This window comes from Callithrix jacchus, chromosome 8, assembly GCF_049354715.1.
Source record: "Callithrix jacchus isolate 240 chromosome 8, calJac240_pri, whole genome shotgun sequence".
NCBI classification, from domain to species: domain Eukaryota; kingdom Metazoa; phylum Chordata; class Mammalia; order Primates; family Cebidae; genus Callithrix; species Callithrix jacchus.
The window spans coordinates 40706842-40719250 of record NC_133509.1 but is presented as its reverse complement, the minus strand read 5'-3'; positions in this window follow the sequence as shown (position 1 = coordinate 40719250).

The following is a 12409-nucleotide window of genomic DNA, read 5'->3' as shown; positions in this document are numbered from 1 at the left end:
CCTTTGTGGGTGACCCGACCTTTCTCTCTGGTGCCCTTAGTATTTTCTCCTTTATTTCAACCTTGTTGAATCTGATGATTATGTGCCTTGGGGTTGCTCTTCTTGCAGAATATCTTTGTGGTGTTCTCTGTATTTCCTGCAATTGAGTGTTGACTGGGTAAACAATGAAATGAAGACAGAAATAAAGAAGTTCTTCGAAACCAATGAGAACGAAGACACAACATGCCAGAATCTCTGGGACACATTTAAAGCAGTCTCTAGAGGAAAGTATATAGCAATAAGTGTCCATATGAGGAGAATGGAGAGATCCAAAATTGACACCCTATCGTCAAAATTGAAAGAGCTAGAGGAGCAAGATCAAGAAAACTCAAAACCCAGCAGAAGACAAGAAATAACTAATATCAGAGCTGAACTGAAGGAGATTGAGACACGAAAAACCCATCAAAAAATAATAAATCCAAGAGCTGGTTTCTTGAAAAGATCAACAAAATAGACAGACCACTAGCCAGATTGATTAAAAAGAAAAGAGAGAACAACCAAATAGATGCAATAAAAAATGATAAAGGGGAAATCACCACAGATTCCACAGAAATTCAAACCATCATCAGAGAATATTACAAACAACTCTATGCACATAAACTAGTAAACCTGGAAGAAATGGATAAATTCCTGGACTCCTGTGTCCTCCCAAGCCTAAACCAGGAGGAAGCTGAAACTATGAATAGACTAATAACAAGGTCAGAAGTCGAGGCAGCAATTAAGAGCCTACCACACAAAAAAAAGCCCAGGTCCAGATGGGTTCACAGCTGAATTCTACCAGACGCACAAAAAGGAGCTGGTACCATTCCTTCTAAAACTATTCCAAATAATCCAAAAAGAGGGAATCCTTCGCAAATCATTTTACGAGACCAACATCATCCTGATACCAAAACCCGGCAGAGACCCAACGAGAAAAGAAAACTTCAGGCCAATATCCATGATGAACATAGACGCAAAAATCTTCGATAAAATATTGGCAAGCCGATTGCAACAGCAAATCAAAAAACTTATTCATCATGATCAAGTAGGATTCATCCCGGGGATGCAAGGCTGGTTCAACATACGCAAGTCTATCAGTGTAATTCACCACATAAATAGAACCAAAAACAAAAACCACATGATTACCTCAATTGATGCAGAGAAGGCATTTGACAAAATTCAACAGCCCTTTATGCTAAAAACCCTCAATAAACTCGGTATCGATGGAACGTATCTCAAAGTAATAAAAGCTATTTACGACAAACCAACAGCCAATATCATACTGAATGCGCAAAAACTGGAAGCATTCCCTTTGAAATCCGGCACTAGACAAGGATGCCCTCTTACACCACTCCTAGTCAATATAGTACTGGAAGTTCTAGCCAGAGCAATCAGGCAAGAAAAAGAAATAAAGGGTATTCAAATAGGAAAGGTGGAAGCCAAATTGTCTCTATTTGCAGACGACATGATAGTATACCTAGAAGACCCCATCGCCTCAGCCCAAAAACTCCTGAAACTGATAAACAACTTCAGCAAAGTCTCAGGATATAAAATCAATGTGCAAAAATCACAAGCATTCGTCTACACCAATAACAGACTTAAAGAAAGCCAAATCAAGAACAAACTGCCATTCACAATTGCTACAAAAAGAATAAAATTCCTTGGAATACAACTCACAAGGAACGTAAGGGACCTCTTCAAGGAGAACTACAAACCACTGCTCAACGAAATCAGAGAGGACACAAAGAGATGGAGAAACATTCCATGTTCATGGTTAGGAATAATTGATATCGTGAAAGTGGCTATACTGCCCAAAGTAATTTACAGAATCAACGCTATCCCCATCAAGCTACCATTGACTTTCTTCACAGAACTGGAGAAAACCACCATGAACTTCATATGGAACCAAAAGAGAGCCCGCATAGCCAAGTCAATTCTAAGCAAAAAGAACACAGCAGGGGGCATCACACTACCGGATTTCAAACTATACTACAAGGCTACAGTAATCAAAACAGCATGGTACTGGTACCAAAACAGAGATATAGACCAATGGAACAAAACAGAGGCACCGGAGGCAACACAACATATCTACAACTATACAATATTTGATAAACCTGACAAAAACAAGCAATGGAGAAAGGATTCCCTGTTTAACAAATGGTGTTGGGAAAACTGGCTAGCCATGTGCAGAAAGCAGAAACTGGACCCCTTCCTGACACCTTACACTAAAATTAACTCCAGATGGATTAAAGACTTAAACATAAGACCTGGCACCATAAAAACCCTAGAAGGAAATCTAGGCAAAACCATCCAGGACATAGGAGTAGGCAAGGACTTCATGACCAAAACACCAAAAGCATTGGCAACAAAAGCCAAAATAGACAAATGGGACCTAATGAAACTCCACAGCTTCTGCATGGCAAAAGAAACAGTCACTAGAGTGGATCGGCAATCAACAGAATGGGAAAAAATTTTTGCAGTTTACCCATCTGACAAAGGGCTGATATCCAGAATTTACAAAGAACTCAAACGGATTTACAGGAAAAAAACAAACAAGCCCATTCAAAAGTGGGCAAAGGATATGAACAGACACTTTAAGAAAGAAGACGTATATGAGGCCAACAATCATATGAAAAAATGCTCATCATCACTGGTCATCAGAGAGATGCAAATCAAAACCACATTGAGATACCATCTCACGCCAGTTAGAATGGCAATCAGTAAAAAATCTGGAGACAACAGATGCTGGAGAGGATGTGGAGAAAAAGGAACACTTTTACACTGTTGGTGGGAGTGTAAATTAGTGCAACCATTGTGGAAGACAGTGTGGCGATTCCTCCAGGCCTTAGAAATAGAAATTCCATTTGACCCAGCAATCCCATTACTGGTTATATATCCAAAGGACTATAAATCCTTTTACTATAAGGACACATGTATATGAATGTTCATTGCAGCACTGTTTACAATAGCAAAGACCTGGAATCAACCCAAAAGCCCATTGATAATAGACTGGATTGGAAAAATGTGGCACATATACACCATGGAATATTATGCAGCAATCAGAAATGATGAGTTTGTGTCGTTTGTAGGGACATGGATGAATCTGGAGAACATCATCCTCAGCAAACTGACACAAGAACAGAAAATGAAACACCGCATATTCTCACTTATAGGCGGGTGATGAAAAATGAGAACACATGGACACAGAAAGGGGAGTACTAAACACTGGGGTCTATTGGGGGGAAAAGGGGAGGGCCAGTGGGAGGGGGAGGTGGGGAGGGATAGCCTGGGGAGAAATGCCAAATGTGGGTGAAGGGGAAAAGGAAAGCAAGCACACTGCCATGTGTGTACCTACGCAACTGTCTTGCATGCTCTGCTCATGTACCCCAAAACCTAAAATCCAATAAAAAATTTAAAAAAAAAAAAAATATATATATATATATATATAAAGAAATAACCAAGATCAGAGCTGAACTAAAGGAGATAGAGACATGAAAAGCCATTCAAAAAATTAACAAATCCAGGAGCTTATTTTTTGAAAAAATTAATAAAATAGACTGCTAGGTAGACTAACAAAGAGAGAAGATTCAAATAAAACAATGAGAAACAATAAGGGAGGTATTACCACTGACCCCACAGAAATACAAACGACTATCAGAGAATATTATGAATACCTAATCTAAAAAATAGAGAAGAAATGGATAAGTTACTGACAGATACACCTTCCCAAGACTAAACCAGGAAGTAATTGACTCCCTGAACACACCAATAATGATTTCTGAGATTTAGGCAGTAATAAATCGCCTACCAACCAAAAAAAAAAAAAGCCCAGGACCAGATGGATTCACAGAGGAATCTACCAGATGTACAAAGAAGATCTGATGCCATTTCTACTGAAACTACTCCAAAAAATAAAAAAAAAAGTACTCCTCCCTAACTCATTCTATGAGGCCAGCATCATCCTGATACCAAAACCTGGCAGAGATACCACAAAGAAAGAAAACTTCAGGCCAATATTCTTGATGAACATTGATACAAAAATCCTCAACCAAATACTAGCAAACCAAATCAAGCAGCACTTGAAAAAGCTTACCCACCACAATTAAGTAGGCTTCATCTCAGGATGCAAGGTTGGTTCAACATAGGCAAATCCATAAATGTGATTTCTTGCATAAACAGAACTAAAGGCAAAAACCACATGATTATCTCGGTAGACACAGAAAAGGCTTTCAATGAAATTCAACATCACTTCATGATAAAAACTCTCAATTAACTAGGTACTGAAGAAACATACCTAAAAATAATAAGAGCCATCTATGACAAACCTACAGCCAACATCATACTGAAACGGCAAAAGCTAGAATCATTCCCCTGAAAACCAGCATAAGAGAAGGATGTACTATCTCATCACTCCTATTCAACATAGTATTGGAAGTTCTGGCCAGGTCAACAGGGCAAGAGAAAGAAATAAAGGGTATTCAAATAGAAAAGAGGAAGTCAAACTACGCTGTTTGAAGATGACATGATCCTATAACAAGAAAACTCATCGTCTCAGCCCAAAAGCTTCTTGAGCTTATAAGTAACTTCAGCAAAGTCTCAGGATACAAAATCAATATGCAAAAATCACAAGCATTCCTATACACCAACAACAGTCAAGCAGAGAGCCAAATTATGAACAAACTCCCATTTACAATTGCCACAAAAAGAATAAAATACCTAGGAATAAAGCTAACTAGGGAGGTGAAAAATCTCTTCAAGGAGAACTACAAACCACTGCTCCAGGAAATCAGATAAACAAATGGAAAGACATTCCATGCTCATGGATAGAAAGAAGTAGTATCATAAAAATGGCCATACTGCCCAAACCAATTTATAGATTCGATGCTATTCCCATTAAATTACCACTGACATTCTTCACAGAACTAGAAAAACTATTTTAAAATTCATATGGAACCAAACAAGAGCCCGCATAGCCAAGGCAATCCTAAGCAAAAAGGACAAAGCTGAAGGCATAATGCTTCAAACTAATCTACAAGTTTACAGCATCCAAAACAGCATGGTACTGCTGTAAGAACTGATACAAAGACCAATGGAACAGAATAGAGAACCCAGAAATAAGACCGCACACCTACAACTATCTGATCTTTAGCAAACCTGACAAAAACAAACCATGGGGAAAGGATTTGCTATTCAATAAATGGTGCTGGGATAACTAGCTAGCCATAAGCAGAAGATTGAAACTAGACCCCTTCCTTACATCAAACACAAAAATTAACTCAAGATTAATTAAAGACTTAAATGTAAAACCCTAAACTATAAAAACCCTGAAAGGCAATCTAGGTAATACCATTCAGGACATAGGCACGGGCAAAGATCTTATGACAAAGACACCAAAAGCAATTGCAATAAAGACAAAAATTGACAAATGGGATCTAATTAAACTAAAGAGTTTCTGCACAGCAAAAGAAACTATCAACAGAGTAAACAGACAACCTACAGAATGAAAGAAAATTTTTCCAAAGTATGCATTCAACCAAGGGCTAATATCCAACACCTATTAAGGACATTAAACAAACTTACAAGATAAAAGCAAACAACCCCATTAAAAAGTGGGCAAAGGACACCAACAGACACTTCTCAAAAGAAGACATACATACAGCTAACAAATCTATGAAATAAAACTCAACATTACTGATTTTTAGAGAAATGAAAATTAAAACCACAGTGAGATGCCATTTCATACGAGTCAGAACGGCTACTATTAAAAGTCAAAACATAACAGATGCTGGAGAGGTTGTGGAGAAAAAGTAATGCTTATGGACTGTTTGTGGAAGTATAAATTAGTTTAGCCATTGTGGAAGAATGTGTGGTAATTGAGGCCTCAAAGACCTAAAAGCAGAAACATCATTTGACCCACCAATCTCATTACTGGATGCATCAGTCCATTTCCACACTGCTATAAAGAAATACCTGAGACTGAAAAATTTACAAATAAAAAAGGTTTAATTAACTCAGTTTTGCATGACTGGGGAGGCCTCAGGAAACTTCCAATCATGGCAGAAAGTGAAGGAGAAGCAAGTACCTTCTTCATAAGGCAGCAGAAGAGTGAACACATGGGAAACTGCCACTTTTAAAACCATCAGATCTCATGAGAACTCTGTCACTATCACAAGAACAGCATGGGAGAAAGCACCTCCACGATCCAATCACCTCCCACCAGGCCCCTCCCTCAACATGTAGGGATTCTACTTCGAGATGAGATTTGAGCAGAGACACAGAGTCAAACCATATCACTGGGTATATAAATTGAGGAATTTATATAAACAAAGGAATATAAATTGTTCTATTATAAGGACACATGCATGCATATGTTCACTGCAGCACTATTCTTAATAACAAACGCATGGAACCTAAAGCCCATCAATGGTAGACTGGATAAAGAAAATGTGGTACATAAACACATTTTACATACACTCTACAGCCATAAAAAAGAATGACATCATGTTCTTTGCAGGGACGTGGATGGAGATGGGGGCCATTATCCTTAGCAAACTAGTGCAACAACATAAAACCAAATACTGTATGTTCTCACTTATAAGTGGGAGCTATTGATGATAGACTGGACAGGGAAAATGTGGCACATATACACCATGGCATACTGTGCAGCCATAAAAAATGATGAGTTCACTTCCTTTGTAGGGACATGGATGAACCTGGAAACCATCATTCTCAACAAACTGACACAAGAACAGAAAATCAAATACCGCATGTTCTCACTCATAGGTGGGTGTTGAACAATGAGAACACATGGACACACAGAGAGGAGAATCACACACTGGGGTCTGTGGTGGGGAACTAGGGGAGGGACAGTGGTGGGTGGGGAGTTGGGGAGGGATAACATGAGGAGAAATGCCAGATATAGGTGAGGTGATGGGGAGGAAGGCAGCAAATCACATTGCCATGTATGTACCTATGCAGCAATCTTACATGTTCTTCACATGTACCCTAAAATCTAAAATGCAATAATATATATATATATATATATATATAATAAAAGAGCTAAAAGAAGAGCAACTAAGGTTGAAATTAGGAAGTAAACCACCAGAATATACATCTGACCCTCCTCTCCTCTCTTCCTTCCCCCATCTCACTTTGTGGGAACCCCTTGATTTTGAAAAATAAAATTTGGAAACTGCAAAAAAATAAATAAATAAATAAGTGGGAGCTGAATGATGAGAATATATGAACACATAGAAGGAAACAACACACACTGGAGCCTAAAAGAGGGTGGAGGGTGGGAAGAGGAAGACGATCAGGAAAAATAACTAATGGATACTCTTCTTAATACCTAGGTGAGAAAATAATCTGTACAACAAATCCCCAACAACACAAGATTACCTATGTAACAAACCTGTACTTGCACTCCTGAATTTAAAATAAAAACTAAAAGGAGAAAATCAGCTATGCATCCTTGAAATAAACCCCATTTTATCATGTTGTGTAATTCTTACATACTAATTCTATCTGCCAATATTTTGTTAAGGATTTTGCATCTTTAATTATGGTGAGTATTAGTTTGCAGTTTTCTCCTTTTGTGTGTGTGTGCTCTCTTTGTCTCGTTTTGGTATCAGAGTAAATATTAACTTCTTAAAATGAAAAAAAAAGAAATTGAAGAAGACACAAAAAACGGAAAGGTATTCTGTGTTCATGGATTAGAAGAACTAATATCATTAAAATGTCCATACTACCCCGAGCGATCTACAGATTCAACACAATCCCTATCAAAATGTTAATGACATTCCTGACAGAAATAGAAAAATCAATTCTAAAATTTTTGTGGAACTACAAAAGATCCCAAATAGCCATAGCAATCTTGAACAAAGAATAAAGCTGGAGGCTTCACACTACCTGATTTCAAAATATAGCACAGGCTGGGCACAGTGGCCTGTAATCCCTGCACTTCGGGAGGTTGATATGGGCAGTTTGTTTGAGCCCAGGCATTTGAGACCAGCCTGGGAAACATGGAAAACCCCTATCTCTACAAAAGACACACAAAAATATTAGCTGAATTTGGTATCACACACCTGCAGTTCCATCTACTCAGGAGACTAAGGCGGGAAAATCACTTGAGCTTGGGAGGTCAGGGCTGCAGTGAGCCATGATGACACCACTGTACTCCAGCCTAGACAACAGAGCAAGGACCTGTCTCAAAAATATATATGTGTATATTGTATAAAACATAAATATATATTTATATTATATATTTTAATATCTTTACATATAACATGAATTTTTATATGTAAATGTATACATGTATACACACAAAGCTATAGTAACCAACACACGATGATACTGGCATTAAAACAGATGTGGACACATAGACCAGTGAAACAGGATAGGGAACTCCAAAATAAATCTGTGCATTTACAGCCAACCTGTTTCCAACAAAGTGCCAAGGATGCACATTGGGGAAAAGACAATCTTTTCAATAAATGCTGCTGGGAAAACTGGATCTCCACATGCAGAAGAATCTCTCATCATATACAAAAACAACTCAAACTTTTGGATTAAAAACCTAAATATAAGACACAAAACTATAAAACAATTTGAAGAAAACACAGGGGAAATGCTTCATTACATTGGTCTCAGCAAGGATTTTTTTGGATAGGACCTTAAAAGCACAGGCAACAAAAGCAAGAACAGACAAATGAGATTACATCAGATGAAAAATCTTCAGCACAACAAAGGAAATAATCAACAGAGTTAAGAGACAACCTACAGAATGATAGAAAATATTTGCAACCATACATCCAACAAAGGGATAATATCTGGTATTTACGATATAGTGGAGTGACTACAGCTAATAACCATGTACTGTATATTTCAAAATAGCTTATAAAAAGAAGATCTTAAAAGTTATCACCATAAAGAGATGATATAGGCTTGAGATGACGGACAGGCTAACTACCCTGATTTGATCATTATACAATGTCAACATGTATTGAAATGTCACAGTATTCCCCATAAACATATATAATCATTATGTGTCAATTATAAATAAAATGAAAAATAAATTAAATTTTTAAATTGTGTTTGTTCCTGATAAGATAGCCACTTAAGATAAGGGCCAAAAAAAGGTTTTGTTGAAGAGGGAGAGTGAATACATCAATGTAAACTCAACATAAGAGGCCATAAGTAACTCAATTTTTTTCTTGCCAATTAGAATCTTGGCTAAACCATCATCATCACAGCACTCCATGTAGAATTTGAAGACAGCTCAGTTATATGAGCATCTGAATAGGCTCATGTTCATAGAAGAGATAGATCTACCATCTGCTCAGCTGAACTTTAAAATTTGAATTATCCCTTTATCAGCAACTCACAATACATGCACATTAGGCTCCTGCCAAAGCATGTAACTGTGAACTTCCAATCACTAAATTTTTAGGACAAGTGAAATTATACGACATTGGGCTTACTAGTCTTTTAGTATTGTACCACCTCTACTGGGTGAACAGGCCACTTAACCATTAATGTAACTATTCAGGACTGCATTCTGGGATCAAGACATACTATCTAAAATTTGCCTTTCTTACCTTCTCACTTAAATTCACTTAAAGAACTGCTTTCACTGAATGGTGTTATGGCCTTTGCCCCTGGTTTAAATAAAGACATTGCTTATAGAAAAAAGTTTATGAAATATATTACATTTTTATAAGGTTATTAAAGATATTATCTATTTAATCACTCCATAGTCTTTATATGTTAATAAGGATGAGAACCATCTTTGAGACATAGAGTAAGATAAAGCTTTTTTTCCCCTGGGGAACAAGTGTGTTCCTCCTTCACCACCCTCAGTACTGTTTCTCACAGGCAATGTGAACATGTAACTCATATCTCTTTGCTTTGGCTACCAGGAAACTCACTGTCAACTTCAGTGAGCAAGTATGGTATTTTAGTAGAACTCGAAGATCTGCATGCTTGACCCTTTCACTTCCTCTTTATATTCCTTAGTATTCATATTTGGTGTAATTTTAATTTTTAATTGTATTTGTTTTACAAACCACATCAAATCTCTGAAAACCAGAGAACAAATTAAGAAAGACAAGAAGCAGCAGAAAAGTAATCATTACTTATTAAACACCTTTAAGGAAAGTGTTAATGAGCTTATATTCACAAAACTGTCATTCTGGCCTCCATGGACTGTCCACATATCCCTGAAGGTGAGAACACTCTGAGACTGAAAACCAGACTGCTTAACTCTTCCTGTATCTTAATGTTTATAGTTGTAAAGGCATAAGCTGAGCTTTACTGGCTGACACCTTCATTCAGTAACATTATGAAGCACATACCATTTACAGTGTGAGTAATGCAAAGAGTAAGACAATAGAGTGTTTCAGAACACTCTGGAGCCAGGCTATCTGAACCTGAAACCCAGATCCACCATGAAAAAGCTCTGTGATCTTGAGCAAGTTGTTCAACCTCTCTGTGCTTTATTTTCCTCAGCTGCGTAATGGACAGTACCTGTCTCTTAGGGTTGTTATGAGAGTCAGAGGGGTTATCTGTAGAAGGGTGCCTGGCAATAGCAGGTGCTCTGTTAATGATTATTATCATTATAAAGAATAAAAAGAAGACACTGCTTTTGGCTCCAGTATTCTCAATGTCTAGTAGAAAGACAGACATACCAACAGTTTTTGGTTTTCAGTATTTAGGGTTTTTTTAGTGTCATAGTGCTAAAGGAAGTTGAGTATAAACTGCCAAGAATACAAAGACGATCATCATCTTTTCTGTTTGACACCAAGCCCATCCAAAATCATACACTGCCCTTTTATTTACGTTCCTGTTATTTTCTATATGTAGTGTGCATTCAAGATAATTTTCTTTCTCCAATCCCCATCTAACATGTGGTGGTTAATATTTCATTGACATTTAATCTATATGCCCATATGTAACAGCAACAATTACAGTTTTCCTCCCTGACATTTACATTGTCTGAATATTATATGGCTTAAATTGGCACACAAACTTTAACTATCTTCAATTGTTGTCTGTCTTTCATTTTTCTGAAATGAGAACATTTTAGCACCAGAGTACCCACACTTTTTCACATGCAAGCAAACCCATACACACACACAAGGAAGCATACACACAAAGGCAGTGGCAATGCCAGAACTGAATTCGTCCCTGCCCAATCTGTTATTTTTTTTTATCATTTCAATCGATTATGCAGCAATCAACTGGACTGATCATGTGGCAACCCAGCCAGGTCATTAAGTTGACTGTGATAATCAGATCAGCTGGGAGACATTTCAGATTCTTTCTCATCTAGATACGGCAGGAGTCTCCCGTATCCAAAAATTTTGCAACCCCCAGATAAACATCATTGTGTTAAGCCAGTATTTCTTTTTCAGGCCATTCACATACTTTAGATCTAATTGTCATGTTCCCTTTAAGCATCACTTTTTGAAATAAGCACACAGGACATGAAATCAAAACTTGGAATGTGGATGCAACATCTACAGAGACTCTCCTGTTAAATAATGCAGTTGGAAAGAGGCACCACTGAGACAAGGCTTCTTGGCTCCTTCATAAAGGACTGAATTCTGATGATGCTTAATTTCTCAATTCATAATTCCAAAGTCTGTGCAGCAGCTATGTCTAGTTAGCTACGTCTTCATGTCCTGCAGGGTGGTGGGTGCAGCTGGGCAGCAGCAGGCTGCTGGTTCAGGTTGATTGTGTGGCCTGGCCTGAAGAGCCTCCTGGGACCAGCAGTGTTCTGCAAATTAAAGTCGGCCTGGCCTGAAGGTCAGCAGCCATCCCCCAGCAGTCACTGGCCGTCCCAGCCCACTGCCCTTGAGAAATTGGTGCACTGCAAAACATATTTGCTCAGATACAGAGAGAAAGCGATTCTTCACCTAATTACATCCATTTGGCTCTGAACAGATAGATCAGGTCTCTTTGTGGGATGAACAAAGCAAGAAGGAAAGGAATGTTTCTTTGTTTCTTAAATATCTTTAGATTTTTCTATACAGAAGCTGTGTAGCTCAAATAAAATAATGACAGTATATGCTTTGTGAATTATGCATACTATATAAATGAGGAAAAGGGAGAGTGAGTAAAGGATGGAAAGAGTATGCACCCCGCTGTAGGTTTGTTTCACACAAATAGCCTCAGTGAATTCCCAACTACAAATAGCTTCCAACCACAAATGCCTTCTCTCTAGTCGCTGCCAAAATAACAACCATGCTCTATTATTCAAGGGCTTCTCTGAGTGCTGCTGTTCAATCTTTCTTGGCTCTTTGAAATATCTTTACACATTTGAGAGAGAGCTGAGCTTTAGCCAAGCATTTCACATGTAAAATACTTTGTTAACTAGGTTAAATCAGTAGAC